The sequence below is a fragment of the Sardina pilchardus genome, chromosome 7, assembly GCF_963854185.1.
Source record: "Sardina pilchardus chromosome 7, fSarPil1.1, whole genome shotgun sequence".
Taxonomy (NCBI): Eukaryota; Metazoa; Chordata; class Actinopteri; order Clupeiformes; family Clupeidae; genus Sardina; species Sardina pilchardus.
Window position 1 is genome coordinate 18,117,728 of NC_085000.1, and position 17,637 is coordinate 18,135,364.

The 17,637-nt window shown below is 45.5% G+C and overlaps 1 protein-coding gene across 2 annotated transcripts in view; it reads right to left on the reverse strand.

Moving 5' to 3' along the window:
- Positions 1-17,091, reverse strand: part of LOC134087495 (neural cell adhesion molecule L1.1-like) — a 54,090-nt gene extending 36,999 nt beyond the window's left edge. For both annotated transcript variants that reach the window (XM_062541022.1, XM_062541021.1), the window contains exon 1: positions 16,858-17,091. The gene's annotated coding sequence lies outside the window, so the exon portion shown is untranslated. The remainder of the gene's footprint in view (positions 1-16,857) is intronic.
- Between the last annotated feature and the right edge of the window lie 546 nt (positions 17,092-17,637).

Consider the following 17,637-nt stretch of genomic DNA (forward strand, 5'->3'; position numbering starts at 1 on the left):
AATCTTTTCAGCTCACATCAGGCACGCAAACACCTCCCCACAGAAATTATCTTCCATTTCCAGAGAAACAGCAGAAATTCAAAGGCGCGGGGACTCTACCACCTTACAGATACCATCTCAAATATTCTCTCAGTCTGTGAATGTTTTAGTTTCCTATTGAAAATGCTGGTGCAAAGACCTCCCTCTTGCCAGTGAATGCTTGATTCACTTGCACAGCTAGAAAGAAAATAATCACTGTCATTCATCTGAATTTCATGAGGAAGGGATTTTGTTGCTCGGGTTTAAATGAAAACCATCAGATATAAAGGTGTTGCATATGTAGGCCTTCATAAAACATTACATTTCTCACCTTACGGCTTAAGACTGCTATCTTGCCATGCTGTTGATGTATTCTGTAATAATACCTCATGTGACCACAGGTAACAGCTAATCTTGTAACATTGTAATACTGAAGAAATGCTGAAATGCTCTATCAATCTTTGAGGGACATTGGTAATATAAACCTTTATGAAACTTTAATACTTTATCCTGACAGCTATTTAGCTGTTTAATCTGAAACAACACACTTTATGGTACACAAATACTTGACCGTTATGGCTGTTTACAACCTTGTTATGTTGGGCTTATGAGAAGAGTTTAAAATGAAGAGCTACTGTAGCTTCTGGCGATTGTTGAAGTTGTTGAGGTGCAGTAGGATGTTGTGACACCTGGAGAGGGGAATCTTTTGTGTGTGTGTGTGTGTGTGTGTGCGTGCGTGCGTGCGTGCGTGCGTGCGAGCGTGGGTGTGAGTGTGTGTGTGTGTGCGTGCGTGCGTGCGTGCGTGCGTGCGTGCGTGCGTGCGTGCGTGCGTGCATGCGTGCGTGTGTGTGTGTGTAAGAGCGCCACTGGGGAGCAGCACCAGCAGTTCCCCATCTGCACACATTAGGGCCAGTCAGTGGAGTGGCCCCAAGCTAGAGTGACAGGAGAGAGCTTAATCCACTGACACTAATACACACATACCACACACACACACACACACACACACACACACACACACACACACACACACACACACACACACACACACACACACACACACACACACACACACACACACACACACACACACACACACACACACACACACACACACACACACACACACACACACACACACGCATGCACACACGCATGCACACATACACATGCAAACACGCACACCTGCACACACACACACACACACACACACTAACAGCTCTGAGCCACACACTACCCCTCTTACACATACTCAATACCTTCCTGCCTCTGGGCCATATGTGACAATATTGATGGCAATATTATCAACAAGGTAATGATAATATATAGGAAACCCAATGCAATTACAATGCACTGCAATAACAACTTACGGTGGCCTCAACCACTCAATTCAAGGTGGCCCTCATTAACTCAGTATTACCTCTGGAGCATGCACAAGCTCTGTCACCAAAGGGTTAATCCTCGGCTGACAAGAACCAGCAGCCATGAGGAGGGGCGTCAGCTGGCGGAACGGCTGCCTGCCTGCTACCTCTCCCTCTGTTTCCATGACAACGGGATCTCCCTCGGCATCCCCGTACGCACACGCTCGAGACTAAAATATAAGTGCGAACAAACTCCCGGACACGCCTTACACACACACAAACACACACACACACAAAATACACACTCACACACACAAATACACATACACACTGATGCACACAAACAATACACAGAGAATGCAATACTAAGCGGCCGTCTGCCACAATGTTTGGTCAGGATAATTGACAGCAACGATTCACTTTCTCACAGACCACACATGACTTATTTCCTGAACCGAATACAACAGAGACTAACAGGACTAAGTTTGGTTCAAGACTGCATTTGTAACGTGTGTTGTGTTGAACCTCCGCGGCCCAGCGCTGCACACGGCCAGACTCGAACCCGCGAACTAGCAGCACCTTGGATCGGGAGTCGAGCGTGCTGCTAACAATCCAGCTAAAAGCACAGGCTACTAGCTTTTATGCCAGCAGCACTCTTAAGGGGTCGGGGAGTGAGGTTTACCAACGTTCTACACGCACAGCTAAGCTATCTGGCATCCATTACACATTATGACTTTGCCCAACTTACGGACATTTATGAAATGGAGCTGCCGGGATCTATGCCAGGGGAGGGTCAGATTTATGGCAGGGTCAGTGGCTATTGATCTCTGGTCAGGAGGTGGGGTGCAGGTGCCAGTGGCATGATATAAGTTCAAGTGAGGTGCTGGCTTGGACGAGCACCCTGAGCCTGAGGGTACTCAGTTGACCTGTTTGACCTCTAACAGATATTTTGGTCATGAACCAAAAAACAAAATGTCTGGAAATGTAACGTCGACACCGAATCGGATTATTGGATTCATCTCATCACAACCCATACTTCCTCTCTTGTTTCTCTTCCCTATTTTTCTTCCTTTCACGCTTATCCAGTATAATCATTCAATGAACAGTCATTGTTGGACATGTTGTCACTTGTCAGTGTGTTTGTTTGCTATTTACTGCACTAGGAATAACAGTAGGGGGAAAATATTCCTCCTCAATTAGCCTTCCCAGCATGCGCTTGGGTACCTCGCGTTAACTGCCTGTCCCGGCTTAATCGATGTGCAATTATGCTGACGAGAGGGTGCATGACCAACCCCAGAAGAGCACAGATTATACTTCTCACAGTTCTGCATAAGATGTCCTTATTTGCCATTATTGAGGCAGAAAGGGCGCGCATACACACACACACACATACACACACACACACACACACACACACACACACACACACACACACACACACACACACACACACACAAACCAAACATAATAGAAGCAGCCATGGCGAGTGACATATGGAAATGTGCGCTCATTTGGACAGCAGTCCTAATCCATATCTGTATCTGGATGAGGGGCTATTAGCTCCAGAGGATATGAGTCATCAAGATGTGATCAAATTAAAAGCCAGTGATCGTTTGGACTGACCTTTTCCTCCACAACACAAAGCACTTTACTCTACCAGTCTCTTGTCTCTTTCTCTCTATCTCTTGCTTGCCCTTCCTCTCCATCTCTCTCTCTTTCCCCAGTCTTTCTTTTCTATGTCTCTCTACATCTTCCTTTTCTTCGTCTTTCTCCCCAACGTCTCTCCTTCTCTGTCTCTCTTTTCTGTCTCTCTCTGCCTCACTCTGATTGTCCCTCATGCTTTCCTTCTCCCAAATGCTTCTCTCTCTCTCTCTCTCTCTCGTTTTTGCTTTCACCCACTGTCTGGTCAAAGTGTGTTATCTCTCTGGCTCAGTCTTATGCCATACTGTTTCGCTTCTCTCTCTCTCTCTCTCTGCAATATCATCTCCTTTCTTCAATCTCTTCTTCCTCCTCTGTTCCTTCTTCATCTTTTCTTCAGTCACTTTCACCTTCTCTCATGCACGACTTTCCCTCGTTTCTCTCTATTCACTTGTCACCGCTCACACTATCATTTTGCTGTCTTCTTCTTCTATCTTTCATTCTCTCTCTCTCTTCTGCATATATTCTCTTCTCTCTGAGAATAACCTTGACTTTCTTTGTTTTCCTTTGCACAGACAGGAAGATGACACTTGACTCCCTGCATCCTTAAACAACCCCCACCCCCCCATTCTCAAGACATGTAATGTTACCCCTGACCCCACCCGCTGGGACCAACCCACCCCCCCCCTGACAAACACACACTCAGACCCTCCCCTCCTCCACCTTAGGGCTGGAAGTGCTGAAGCAGCATGAGCATCTAATAGAGGACTAAAATGTGTGTGTGTGTGTGTGTGTGTGTGTTTCTGATACATGAGTGCTGTTTGAGTGAGTGTGAGTGCATCTGTCTGTGTGTAAATATGTGTGTGTGAGTGAAATGTGTGTGTGTGTGTGTGTGTGTGTGTGTGTATGTGTGTGTGTGTGTGTGTGTGTGTCCACATGTAAGGCATAATTTAAGCAGCCTGTCTCTGCAGCAGTGTGTCTCTGCAGCCAGGCATTAACAGCATCTGCTAATTGAAAGATGGGCTGGCTCAATGTGGATCAATCTCAGAGCTGCTCTGGGTGCAGCCATTTTGTCTGGGGTTGGTACGGCTCTGGTGGAGAAGATGCTGAGAGAGAGAGAGAGAGAGAGAGAGAGAGAGGGAGGAGGGAAGGTGATGGCAGGAAGAAAAGGGTAGAAAAAGAAAGAAAGAAAGATGAGAAAGTGAGAGGGGTAGAGAAAGAAAGGGGAGAGAAATGAAGGGAGAGAGGGAGGAAGAGAGAGAGGGGGATGAAGATGAAAGTGAAGGGCAGAATAAAATGAGAGCTGGGGGGGGGGGGGTGATAGTGTGAGACACCAGAGGGGAAGAGAGACTGTTTCCCGGAACGCCAGACAGCCACGCCCAGTGATGACTCACGATCATCATCACCCTTGTCATCCTCCTCCTCTGCGCCCTCTCCGTTAACCTTGATGCTGCATGACGCTCTCAGCTGATGTCACCCGCTAAGATTTCATCCCCTCCGTCAGATCCCCCCCCCCCCCCCCCCCCCCCCCCCCCACCTCGCCAAGATGGCATGGCGTTCGCGGCAGAGCGCCACACATACAAAGGCACTGCGCGGTAAATTATGGCGCGACACGGCGATGTGACGACGCGATGTTGTTGTGCTGTGAAGTTCCGTGTCGCGGCGCAGAGCACAGCTGCACGTGTGGCGACGCTCCCCGTGAAGTGAACCCACCGAGCTCTTCTTCCGCCCCGGAACGCTAATGAGCCTGGAAATTCCCAGCGGACCTTCGGAGATAACTCAATATCCGTGCCTAATTCCATGACCCTGACAGGCCCCCCATCCCACTCACACACACACACACTCACCCCCCCCCCCCTTCAGCGCAGAACAAAAGAGAGATGAGTAGGAGCACATCCCCTCGTCTCTGTCCACAAAGCCCCGGCCTCTTCATTAGACTAAGCCGCGCTTTGACAACCAAAAACATTTACACAGTCGGAGCCCCCTCTCATTCAAACCCCACCTGTCACAGCACACACACACACACACACATTGACACCCATGCTTATTCACATTCTGAATGAGCCTTATTGGCATGACAATATCAGACAAGGAATCTGCTTCCTCACACACTTTGTGTCCCCTGACAGACTCTTTGGGGGGTGTAGGGGGGTCTTGGCCTCCTCAAATCAAACACAAATTAGTCACTTATTCAGCGCTCTTCAGATTATGCCACCTCAGAAGGGTGCCGTCTGCCAGCTAGAAATAACAGGGCACATTTGCTGCCAGCTTTACACAAGACAACTGGTTGATATTTAGGATTTTGCCAAAGAGTGTGACATGTAAAGGCAACTACACCAACATGGATATGTGTGCAGTGGAGAATATCAAATAGCATAAGAAATCTAACATATGTTTACAACATAAAAGGATCAATTATAAAGGATATATCTCAGCATGGTGAGTTGTAGTGTTACTGACACTGACACACACACACACACACACACACACACACACACACACACACACACACACACATACTGCAGATTGTAAGTCAGCCCTCAGAAGAAGTCTGATGAATGTTTATTTTGTATCAGGTTTGGGTGTTTGTGTTTACTTTGTCTTTCCTCAAGTACGTGTTGGTGCATAGTCTATGTTACGTGACATTGTGTGTGTGTGTGTGTGTGTGTGTGTGTGTGTGTGTGTGTGTGTCTTGATGCTGGATGCTGAAGTGTATATTTACAGTTTTTGCCCGTTGCTTGAACACTATAGACCCATGCTTAGACTAAAGTAACACAACTTGAAGTTTTGTTGCCACTCACCCAGCCTCCAACTGATCCATGGACACAGACTGTCCCTTCAAGAGATCAAAAAAGCCCCCCCCACCCCTCAAAACACCCCAAGGCAGCAGGCTGTCTACGTCAAACCCCCCAACCCCCCTCCGATGACGGACCAGTCATGAAAAAAATATAACTTAAAAAGAAAGACAGAATAGGCGTGGCACGCAGTCACATTCTGTGTGGACTGGAGCTCTTTAGGACTCTGGTTTGATTTTAGAGCTTTACGCTTTACGTTGAGATGACCACAATGGTTTATATACATACATACACGCACACACACACACACACACAAATATATATATTCTATATCACTGTGTTCTCTGTGCTTCTCCTGAAATGACTGTAATAATATTTTTCATGATAATGGGTGAAAAAAGTTTACTACCTTGTACTAGTTAAATTGCCAAAGCTAGTGTAGTGCTTCTACCCAGTTCTAGGTCAGGAAGTCTGTTGAGATAGCATTAGTGCTGAGTTGGCAGTGGAGTAGCTCCTGGCTCTTATCATCTGAGGGCCTGCTGGATCAGACTGCTCTCTCTCTCTCTCTCTCTGTGTGTGTGTGTGTGTGTGTGTGTGTGTGTGTGTGTGTGTGTGATCGGCAGCAGATCTATAGGCTGCGTTTGAAGCCGCGGAGCGCTGGAGCATTAAGCTGGAGGTGGGGATGTTCTGCGGTCCCTGGTGTGAGTCCAGATCTCCCGCCCGCCTGTCTGCGTCTGGGAGGCGAGGATTACTCGACAACCCTCTCACTCTGTGGCCCTCCTCCTCCTCCTCCTCCTCCTCCTCCTCAGCTTCTCTCTCACGTTCTCTGTCTACTGGACGAGTCCTAGACCCCGGGCCACATCCGGTTCTGACATGGCCCAGATGAAGGCCCAGGCACTCTTTTCAGAACCCATTGCTCTCAGGGTTTTTAGGCGTGTTGCAATGCACATGATGTCAGCTCTCTTCACCTCTCGCCATCTTTTCCCTTTTGTATGTTTAAAGGATTAAATTAGTAACTCAATTATAGGCTGTCAGTGAACAGGGGTGTCAGTCATTTTGGGGAAAAGGCATTTCAGTAATGTTTAAATTACTGTGAAGACTATTAAAAATGCTCTTTTGTGTGTGATCGCCAAATAACAATCTGAGCTGTGTCAACAGCAGCGAGCGCTGGCGGGATATTGAACGTGAAGATTGTATCTGGGAGTTTAATAAAATCTATGTAAATGAACAGATATGAATATGGATGCCTCTGTGAATGCACGGGACAGAGAGAGAGGGAGAGGGACAGAGAGAGAGAGAGAGAGAGAGAGAGGGAGAGGGAGAGAGAGGGAGAGAGGAAGAGCGAGCGCACACAGTGCATTAGAGCATCGGCTTACATCAGACTCTCTGGCTCCCCTGTGTGTGTGTGTGTGTGTGTGTGTGTGTGTGTGTGTGTGTGTGTGTGTGTGTTCATGAGTGTGTGCGTGAGGTGTAAATACCTCTTTCCCTCCCTCCTCTTTTTCTCTGTCACCATAGCAACCCTCAGACTCCAGCAGCACAAGGCAATATTTCTCTTTTCCCCATCCCCCAGTTTTCCCATCCCCCCTCTCCTCCACACCTCTCTCTTCCCTTTTCTCTCTCTTTCTCTCTCTCCCTCCCTCCCAGTCTCCTCTCTCTCTCAATCCCTCTCTGTGTCCCTCGCTCATTCCCTTCCCATCTCTCTCTCCTTGTGAGACCACTCTCTCTTATCTAGTGTTTCACTCTCATCCTCTCCTATCATCTCTCCATCCATTCCCTTTTTAGCGGGCCCAACCCTCTGTACAGTATCACATGGGACATTGTGATACACCTCCATCCCTCCACCCCAGACTCTCTCTCTCTTTCTCACTCTCCCTTTTTTCTGTCTCTCTCTATCCCCCTCTCTTTTACTTCCATCCTTTTGGCTTCTCTTCTTCTCTCACCACTCTATGATGGACAGACTTGGACACACAAACACATCCCCAGCGGCAAAACAGGCACATTAACTGACTCTGTCCTCCGCTTTCCAGGAATTAGAGGTTCTTATTCAGCGAAACTGGGGCAGTTGATAATTAAAAGAAAAACAATACTTTCTAATAGAAGATTCCTAATTACAAATAATTTATAACAAACAATATAATAATAATATAAAACCCTATCTGAAATTACATGTCGAAAATGACCATCATCTGGTTATTTCTAAGTACTAATTAAAAGTACAAATAAAGTCTGTCTGTGAGTACAAATAAAACTCTTTAACAATGAAGATCTTCTCTGAACTGACTTAATGTGTCATGAAACAAAAACAATTTATTGCTAAGAATTGTTTCAGTGCTTTCTCCCATTCCATCTCCCACAGCGCCAACACAGAAATACACCACCTGAAACAAACACATGTGGAATTTCTACGTCCTCAGTTGACACTCCGTCAGTCTCCTCCTTACATTCAGTCTTCATCTCTCTCTCTCTCTCTCTCTCATTTTCTTCCCATCCACCCCATGTATATTGCATCCTAAAATATTGGGACACAAATCTCTTTCATTGTAGTCCCACTCTGCCTAACTGACACACACACACACTGAAAAACACACACGCTGACACAAACACACACACACACACACACACACACACACACACACACACACACACACACACACACACACACACACACACACACACACACACACACACACACACACACACACACACACACACACACACACACACACACACACACACACACACACACACACACACACACACACACACACACACACAAAATGCCGGTCAGTGGGCGTTAAAATCAGGAAGGAAATCCTATCAACTAACAAAGAAAGTGTGAAAATCCTCCGAATCCCGTCATTACTGTCAGTCCCTGCTAGGGGCTTTGAGACTCACACAAACACCTTAGTCAGACTCCTGGAGACACAATCATGTTATGACTGCACAGGGAGGGACACAAGGTAAGCAAAGAAAGCATCAGTATCATGTACAAGAGACCGTATAATGCACACAGTGCATACGTTTTGAGGAATGGTTACCTGCTGTAAGCTATGTCTGATTGCAAGGGATTATGGGTAGGGAGGATGGGCAGGTGCCAACACACACACACACTTAAGGCTAAAGATGTTCCTTCACACAGACAGAAGCCGTGGGGCAATAACTCAATGATGATGTCACTGAAGAGGAGCTGACAGACACTGACAAGTAGGATCAGGGTCTCACACACAACCACCGACTCACATACACACACACAAATGGAGCCACACTGGCCCATAGGCATCATTCACACACACATTCACAAACACACGCGCACACACACACACTCTTCACACATGCCTCGGATATTTTGTGCAACAAGAACATGAGCATTTAAGTAGTGCAGCACCAAGATGATCCTCTAGCGGCTCTGGATCTGTTCCCCCTCCGGAGCCAAACGAAACCAAATCTATACTCCTATAAATACATGGAGGCAGCTGGTTCGCCTTGGGAGACGGAGAGACAGTAGACACAGTGGGAGGCAGTATGTGTGTGCATGTTTCAGACTGCGTGTATGTGTGTGAATGAATATATGTGTGTGAGAGTGTGCAAATGTATGCATGTTTGTGCGTGTGCCCATATGTATCTTATATCTGTATAGGGGTGTGTCTATTCATGTACTGTATGCTTGTTCTTGTGTGCATGTGTGTGTGTTTGTATGTGCAGGCATACTCTGTGTGCCCATATGGGTGTGTCTCTGTGTGTTTACACACATGTTTCTAGCATGCCTGTGTACTGTATGCTCCTACTGAACAGAAAAACAGGCTACTCACCCCCCCCCCCCCCCCCTCCTCTGTTCCTCCCTTTCATGTTTTGAACATTCCTCACCGACACTCACACAGTGACACTGTGACTTCCTGTTCTCTCTCCTTGTCATCATTACTGAGCATCACGCCAACTCTTCTTCTTTTCTCTCTCTCTCTCTCCCTCCCTTCTTCCCTCCCTCATATCCGTCCAATCCGTCCTGATCCAGCCAGTTGTTTCACTCACTTCCACGGAATTTGGCACACGGTCCTCCATTGCTCAATGTGACATTTTTTATTGCTTTTCATGAATTTTACTGGAATTTTCTTTATCCAGTGGCATGCTTTTTGGTCGGCATGCATGCGACCATATTGTGGGCGCCGGCTTTTTGAGAAACCACATGATTACAATGACTACAAGATGAATGGAGAAGGGCAGATGTGAGTGAGGGATATTGAGAAATAAGAAAAGAATGTGAAAAATACATTACAGAAAAGAAAGAAACCAAAAGCAATGAGGACAGATACAAAGAAAGAGAGAGAGAGGGAGAGAGGAAGAGATAAGAAAGAAAGAAAGAGAAAGAAAGAAAGAGAAAAATGAAAATATGATGATCATAATATTCTAGCTGATAAACTATGCAGAAGCAGGTGAGTAAATGTCACATCAGTTGAATCCCAGGTCTGAGCTGAATGTCACCTCACCCACATTCTGAAGAGCAGGAGCTCACACTTCCTGCTTGATAATGCCGCTCCCATCACTGGCTTCATTAGGCTTCACCTCATTTCTTAGGAGGAGGGAATTGGGTCATGTGAATTCCACACAGGAATGGTCTCTCTTCTTTATATAAAAATGAGTTTTCAACAGACTTTCTGATCACTTCCGACTGGTGGGTAGTAGTCGTGGTGAAGGTGAGGTTTACTGTGAGGACTGCTCCACAGAGATAGCACCTTCTCTTGGGAAAGATCCCAGTGTGATCCACTATGGTTGTACTGGAACCCCAAGCTCTATAGGCAGGATCCCCTGCAGTTTGTCTGTCATTTGTTGAATCTCTCTCTCTCTCTCTCTCTTGTTTTTCTGTGAGTGACACCATTTCTTGAGTAACACTGCTTCTCTCTCTCCCTCACTCCCTATTTTCTCTCTTTTTTCCTCTCTCTCTCTCTCTCTGTCTGTCTGTCTGCATGTATGTGGTTTTCTGTGACTACAACTCACAGTCACAAACAATGGTTAGAAATTACTGTAAAATCAACCAAAAGTAAACATGTTTTGTTGCAAAAACAGATGTTGCTGCACTCTATTGAAAAAAGTTGTGACAATCATGTTTCCTTTGTTTCTAAAGCATCCAGCATGTTTGTACGCCTAAAAGAGGATCTGCGCATGCAGAAGAGCTCCCTTGCTGAGCATACTGTATACTTGAAGGTTTTTAGACCTCAGGAGGAGGACTCTCAAGCCACATCCTAAACCACAGCAAGACCTTTCGCTTAATTTCATCAAACCTTTGCAAATTCTTTTGATTCTTACAAAGCAACCAAAAATATTTTTTGCACATTTCTTTAAATAATGGAACCCCATTTACAGGGTGAGACTGAGTGGAGAAACGAAGGAAGGATGGCCAAGCCAATCATGGGCCGATCAAGCTGTAGACCTGGTACAGTATCTCTTTTGTCTTAGGTTATAGGAGCTCTTCCACGTAGACTGCTGTATGTGGTAGCTGGATGAGTTAATCATGTCCAATCATGTCCACTTATGATGAAAGAAAGTTGATAAAAGCAGTAAAAATGTTCAAAATAAAAGACACAGGGCCAGATGTACTAACGTTTTGCGCCCATTTCAGGCGTAACGTGCGCGTATAAACATGGGGAGGATATGTACAGACAGGCCGCAATGAGGGAAACGCGCAGACTGCCTGCCGTGGGGGCTGAAAATGGCTATTTGCGCTTTTCCGTGTCATGCATATTAATTCCTGGGCGGATCAGCTGAAAATGGGTGTAACACGCAAGTACAGGGGAGGGGAGGTGCTAATAGCGATTGATTAAGTATTCCGCCAGATGTATGAAAACAGCGCACGTCTATTTTGCGTTGAAAAACTTCCGCCTTCTGAAAGCAGGTGTAATCCAGATTGCGGTTAAATGTGTCTATTAGAAAAACTTTTAAAGACAGCTGAATCAATATTCAGAGCATCCGTTTTCTTCATTGTACTATGTCAAAAGCAACCTTAACTTTTGTTTGCCTCTCTAAAATCGTATTTCCTCTTTCATGACATAGCCTACACTTCCCAATCTGGCATTAAATCATATCCCAAGTCTACGTGCAGTAAATAGTTCAAGTATTTTTTAAGTGGATTAGTAGAAATACTAGGCCCAACTGTACTCTGTCTGTCGCTGCTCGTTGACATCTCTTTGTATCATGTATGATCGTTAAACTTTGATTCTTCAACTATTCAACTGCGCTCGTTGTTCAGCTGCATGCGCAAATGGCGTGGTAAAGGGGGCGGGAACGGGCGGCACGGAACGCAGTTAACGTAATAAAGTGAGCTCTTAGTAAATTCCACGCAATATAGCAAAGCACAGCGTTCGCACTCTGCGCATACAAAAAGTCGCTATTAGCACTGTCTTAGTACATCTGGCCCACAATCTCTTTTTTCATACAAATTCGATGAAGATGGAAAATAAATAGCGAAATGCAAAATGTCATGTTATTAGATTAAATTAGATTCAATTAAACTATATTGTTGTTTCAAAAGTAAGTACAACCAGTACAACGGAATGGAACAGTTTAGCATCTAACCAGTAGTGCAACCATTAAAAAGGTGCTTATTTTCTATATAGCAGTACAGCTTTGATCCATTGTACGTGTGTGTGTGTTATGGCATACAGTATATGGTTCGACCTCTTGACGAAAATGCAACATTGCCTTAAGAACCCTGGGCCTCCTGTGTCACAACTGCAGGGCCTAACATTTTCAGTGCTGCATCGTGTAATAAGATCACCAAATTAGTATAATTAAATTAATGCTGCGTTAATACTGTGTATGTGTGTGGTGTGTGTGTATGTGTGTGTGTTTGTGTGTGTATGTGAGTATCTGTGTGTGTGTGTGTGTGTGTGTGTGTGTGTGTGTGTGTGTGTGTGTGTGTGTGCGGTTCAGTGTGTGTTTGCTGACATTCTTATCTCCCTCTTCATCATAATCCCTTCTAAATGAAGGCATTAATTCTGAAAGGAGGTTATCACTCATCCAGTCAGTGCCACATGCGTTCTGTGTCCACACGGGCCAGTCACAGAGACGGCCATTTTTCTGATGAGTTCATGCCTGCACAACAGAGTGAGTGCTGACCCCACCCTCTGACATGACCCCTGGTGGTCTCACAGAGGCCCGGAGCACAAAGCACCACAGTTGCTGAAATGTCACCATGACGGGCCCGTCAGGAAAAGACAAACAACATGGCCTCCCTCTCCTCGTCGCTGCATTTCAGCCCATCATAACCACCACAGGGCCAAACAAGAGGCCTCTGGTGTAATATAACTACTGAGCAGATATTTCCCAATAGACTCAACCCCAGCAGTGTCACTTGAGTGATTCTGTAAAGATTGAGGTGTGCATACACACCAACACGTCTACCACACTACGGCATGTAGGAAAAGTGCTGGATGGCCTGAACTCTCAGTAAACCATACACAGCTTTCCCCATACCCCACCATACACACCCCCCCACACACACACACACACACACACACACTCACACAATCACATACATATACACGCACACACACACACACACACACACACACACACACACACACACACACACACACATATATACACCCCTTCATCCTCTGGGGAGTGGGAAAGGAGTGGGAGCGAGATGGGTAAGAGAGAGAGATAAAGATAGATAGAGAGAGAGAGAGAGAGAGAGAGAGAGAGAGAGAGAGAGAGAGAGAGAGAGAGAGAGAGAGAGAGAGAGTCCTTCATTTTTCAAAAACAAAGGCCCCATTCTGTCTCAAAAAATAGGAAATAGATGGGCACAGGAAAGGTCAGCTTTGGAGAAGGAGTGGGGGGGGGTGGGAAAAGGAGAAAGAGGAGGGGGAGGAGGAGGAGGAGGAGGAGGAGGGGGGAGAGAGAATTTGATAACGACTCCTGGGAAGAGAGAGAGGAGTATGACGCAGAAAGGATGAGAAAAAGAGATTAAGTGGGAAAAGGAGGAAAGAAAGAAGCAAAACCCCTCTAACTCCCTCCCTCCAACTAACTCTAAAGCATCTCTCCAAGTTCTTAATAGATCCCGTCTCTCACTCTGAACATCATGCACCCCCCTACTCACATCCTCCGTTTTTTAGTCTTCAACATCCATCCGTCCATCCATCCATCCCTCCCTCTATTCATCATCCTTCCTTCACATCTCCCTGACCCTGCACTTCCTGTCTGGGCTTCACACCGATGAGCCAGCTTCCCCTCTGGTTATGTTCCACTTTGAGGTGCAGTTTGGGGCTTTAGGGCACAGAGACAAAGATATGTCCCACCAAAAGTATATTGCTGTGACTTTTAAACCCTCTCGTGAGTTACTGAGGTGACGAAAGTAAGAACCAACAAGGTTATTTGTCAATCTAAGAGAAATGCTTTCCTTTTATTTCTACAGTGGATTTGGGCAATTATTGAGTTCCGCGGCCCTTTGGATGTGTTATTTGATATGTTTAAGTGTCAAAATTATACATTCTTGGTCCAATTTCAAATATTTCAAATTCAATTTCAATTTCAAATACAGTGTATTTACATATATTTAAAAAATGTATTGTGAAAATATATTTCAAACATATTTTTGTTTTTATGGGCATACAGAACAAAAATGCACAGAAATGAAATATTTTTCAAGTGTCAAAAATATATGTTTTAGGCCAAGAATATTATATATATATATTTCATAATATACTGTGAATATATTTAAAATATATTTATATATTTTTATGTGTGTGGGGAAACAACACCAACATGGGACACTTTAGGCGGCATGGCCCCGAGGCCATCACTCTGCCTAGTTCCGTCACTTAAGGAGTGACCCTAACTTAAGGAATGGCAATCTCCTCTCCCCTCCCTGTTCTCTCTCCAGCAGATCATTTATTAAATCAAACTAAATGGCTCTTTGCATTTCAAATGAAATCAGCCCTGTCAAACAACCCCCCCCTTCCCCTCCCCCCCACAGACACACAAATCTATACAAATGTCCTGTCCTGGCCCTGTCCAGCTTAACAAACAGTTCAATTTGCTTAAGATCCTTTTTGGCAGGTTTTGAGCCACTGCATTCCTGCCAGAGCTAACAAATAAAGTGCACAGAGCCAACAGCACAAAACGCATTAATGAAAAGTGTGCATCATGCTATCTACCTGTTTTATACAGCACAGTGAAGATGCAAACCATGCTCCTCCTTGTTATTCAAGAGAGGCAATCGACTGATAAATGACATGGCTACATTAGCTGAGGGAGGCTAGCCTTTAAAAAAAAGGACTCAGTCAATGTGGTCGTATCACGGCTGAACCCTTTGTATACGATAGATCTACTGTCCTTCAAGAAAAGAGGAAGACTAAGTTTCAGATGAGGACACAAGTGCTTCCTGACACTGTGTGTGTGTGAAAAGTTAAAGAAGTTTCCATGTTGTTCAACCAACAACAAAGGCAACAACACAACGAGTTGACCTCATAATCATCTGCTCATTTACATCGCAATCTCTACATCAGGAGGACAACGTTGAAACAGCGCAACACATGCCTCTATGCAAATATGTGTCCTCCAAGCCTGCACTGTGTTACTTGCTCAGACAAAGTCACTGTGAAACAATGTCTCAGTTTGAGAAAAGGCTTCCCAATGTAGAGAAGAAGTGACCGCAGTCGTAAAACTGTTTAAAATCCTCAAGGCACTGATGGAGTGTTTGGCAGCTGGCATACAGTGTACACTCCTGACTAGCAGACTGATGAGTTTTGGGACCAGGAGGTGAGGTGAGCCGAGGTCAGAGAGAGAGAGAGAGAGAGAGAGAGAGAGAGAGGGGTAGTGAGAGAGAGAGAGAGAGAGAGAGAGAGAGAGAGAGAGGTAGTGAGAGTGGTGTGGACAAAGGTTGGCAGAGTGAGAGAGAAGAATGTGTGAGTGTTTGCATGTAACCCTGGAGCTGTACCAGATCAGTTTAACCTATGTATCCCTAAGAGAGAGATTGTGTGGACACACACACACACACACACACACACACACACACACACACACACAGTACCACTACTACTACTACTACTACTACACACACACACACACACACACACACTATACACACATTCGTATATACAGGCAACCACCCACATTTTCCAGTGTCCACATATGACATGACACAGACACACACACACACAAAACCTTTTTTTCTGAGGAACACCCTGAACTAGATGCCTACTGACTGAAAAGAAATGGAACAATCTGGAAACCTCCACTCCACTATCACACAGCCCAGACTGAGACCTGTGGACTGCACTGATATTCTCTGACTTGGACAAGCCAAGCACTGCATGGCTGCGTATTGCTGGTTTGCAATAAATAAATAAATGAATAAAATGTATATTTTGGGAAAAAGAAAAGATTCCACTAAATGATTCATCAATGTGAATGAATAGACACGACTCAAACCACTATCGGACTAACAGCTAGAAGGCACGCTGTGAACATAAACGCCTCTAAGACTTGTCCTGCCCTAACCTGCAATATGTCCGTCTCCAAAAAAGGACGAAACACGCACTACGCGCATTGTATCATCAAATATTTATCGGCTAAATGACACCTCAGTTACCTCATGCTGTATAACATTAACAAATAAAAACTCCATGCACAGGTCACGCCTCATGGGCTATGCAGCTAAAGTCACTGCAGATGAAATTTAAAATTCCTGAGAGCGATAAGTGGCATCAATCAAATGATTACTTATATGTATACATTGTACTTGTGTATAATTCAACGTTTCAAAGGCTGAAGAGCTGCAGAACAGATTCATTTTGAAAAAGTACCCCGCCTAGGTGAAATGTGCAGACGCTTGCTCAGATTGAAACAGGAACTTGGATGGAGACAATTCTGCACTGTTTCCCACAGTCTAGAAGCCCACGCCTATCACGTCGGCCTGGCAAACACAGACGCGCAGACAAGGTGTGTACCTGTCACCCCCAGCATCGGATGGTGCTAGCCACTCCTGTCCATCTAGAGATCTGCTGCTCTGTGGCCATTGTCTATACAAATCTTGCTCAAGTGCCAAAGGCTCTTACCTTCTCAGGTGGGGTGGCGGTCTGCGATGGCTTTTTATGTCCTCTCTCTCTTTTTCTGCCGCGCTCTCTCTCTCTCTCTCTCTCTCTCTCTCACTCCCAGCAGTTCTACTTCCACAGCTCCCTCAGTCTCTATGTATCTGTGTTTCGCTCTCTCTTTCTTGCTCTCTCTCTCTCTCTCTTCCTCTCTGTTTCTGTGATGCTATCCAGTGAAGGCAATAAGGCTACTGGTCTGCACTGATGCTGCAGTGATAGAAAGAACACACCCTCTTCGACTCTTTCTCTCATCCTCCGCCTCCCTCTCTGCCTCCCTCCCTTCAGGCTTTCATCCCTCCCACCCGCTCCCCGATTGGCTAGCTGGTGGAGATGACATCACCTCTTTCTCTTCAGGCTCTCGTTCTCTCTCTCTCCCTCTCTCTCCGTATTCCCTTGACAGAACCCTACCCCTCTTCTCTCTCTACCCCCCATCTCTCGCTGTATGTGCACACACACACACACACACACACACACACACACACACACACACACAGACACACACACACACACACACAGACACACACACACACACACACACACACACACACACACACAGCTGTTATGGTGTGGCCAGGTTCCAGTAGTGTTTGTGAGGCTCATGTGTTTTATGTACTGCAGGCTAACAATACAGTGTTTCTGTTAGAGAGCACATAATGACTGTAACAAGCCTAAGCTCTCCTCAAACCCCAAAGCCCCTTTCACCATTTGTTCAAAAAGATCACTTTAATTTACTGGAAAACTGTTTGT